Source organism: Pelodiscus sinensis, chromosome 1 (genome assembly GCF_052426305.1).
Source record: "Pelodiscus sinensis isolate ZL-2025 chromosome 1, ASM5242630v1, whole genome shotgun sequence".
In the NCBI taxonomy this organism is placed as follows: Eukaryota; Metazoa; Chordata; order Testudines; family Trionychidae; genus Pelodiscus; species Pelodiscus sinensis.
This window is the reverse complement of record NC_143052.1, coordinates 110990001-110991761: the sequence shown is the minus strand read 5'-3', so window position 1 is coordinate 110991761 and position 1761 is coordinate 110990001.

Below are 1761 nucleotides of genomic sequence, written 5' to 3'. Positions count from 1 at the left end.
AGAATCTGTCTACAGAAACATAAGTTTGCCAGAGTGGGTCAGACTAGTGGTCTATCAAGTCCACTATCCTTCCTTTGTCAGTTGCCAGTAATTGCAGTTTCAGAGAAACCCCATGGCCCAGAATAATAGTCATTTTAGCCAGTGGTTGATGACTGGACATGAGTTTTAACATGTCGTCTTGATCATCTGAGATAATATTATATTCTGAAATCTCAGACTGAATTACACTGAGCTTGTATATGTTATACAATTACCCAGTCCTTTTAAAAATCCAGCTGCCACATGTGATACAGTGGCTTCTTGCAGCTGTGAACCCTGTTTGTTGACTATATGTTTATACCATATTTCATTTTTATAATCTCATATGGACGTCAAGGGAAGATGGGAAAGTGGTTGTGATCCTATAAATGGGACTAGCTACATTTGCCACCTGGCCACTGGTTGCATTTTAAATGTCTCCACTGATGTGCTAAAGTTTTCTCAATGCATAAGAATCCCAATTCATAGATTCCAAGGTCAGCAGGGACCATTGTGATCATCTTGCCCCAACCTCCAGTACCACACAGACTACAGCACCTGCCCAAAATATACCCTAAAGGATGTCTTTTGGAAAAACATCCAGTCTTGATTTTAAAATTGTCAGCAATGGAAAATCCACCATGACAGTTACAGTTTTTTACCCTCGGAATTAAAAATGTACACCTTATGAATTCGTTTCTCTTTAATCTGCAATCAGTGGGTCATGTACATGTATGTAGCAGTTTAAAGACTAACTAGATGGTTTATTAGGTGATGAGCTTTTGTGGGTCTGGCTCACGAAAGCTCATCTCCTAATAAACCATCTTGTTAGTCTTTAAAGTGCTACATAGTCCTGTTTTTTGTTTCAGATACCCCAGACTAACACGGCTACATTTCTATCACTATGTACATGCATGTGACACTGTTATGCATGTCTGTGCCACTAGAGGCTGCCACATGCCTTCTTAACAGTGAGGCATAACAATTACAAATGTTAGTTTAGACCAGGGGAGAGCTCTCCATGTAATCTGAATATTGCCAGCATTCCCCAGGCGTGAGCTCTCTGCTGAAGCAGCTTCACACACTCTCCATCCATCACAACCTCTTAGATGGGTTCTTCATTTCTTGCAAAGTCAGACTTGAAAATGAACAGGCATCACAGTTTAATAGCTGTGGTAACTGCTCAGTGCAGTAGTGTTCCATCAAAATGATGTGTGTGTATAATCTACACAGCACACATGTTTTGCTGTTGCTTAGTAAGATAGCTGGACTCCTATGCAGACATAAAATAGCTTAGTAGCTGTTAGAATATAAGACGGTGCATTAAAATACAGCCAATGCTTTTCTTTCTGGTAGATTTTCAGACCTAGGGAGCACGGTAGAGCCTATCTTCAGCTGTAGCTAGAAGAGAGAATCATTCCATAGTGGAAATGTCAATTAACTGCAACATCATTGGAGTCAGAGTTACACTAAGGTCGTAGCTACAGTGAGCAACCATTGCTAATGAGATTCCAGTGCCAGACTTCCTGTTTTGTGCACATCACAGTTCATATGAATTTTGCCATAGGCCACTGATGTTTGGCATCTCACTAAAACTTCAGGAGCCTCTGGCTTGGCAAGATGTTAACTTCAATCCTTGAGGCTGTGCTTCCCAGTTGGAATGTGGTTTGTTTGTTTGTAACCAATAGCAAATGAGGACATGACTGGGAATAAAATTTGTATTTAATTATTTAATTTTAGCTG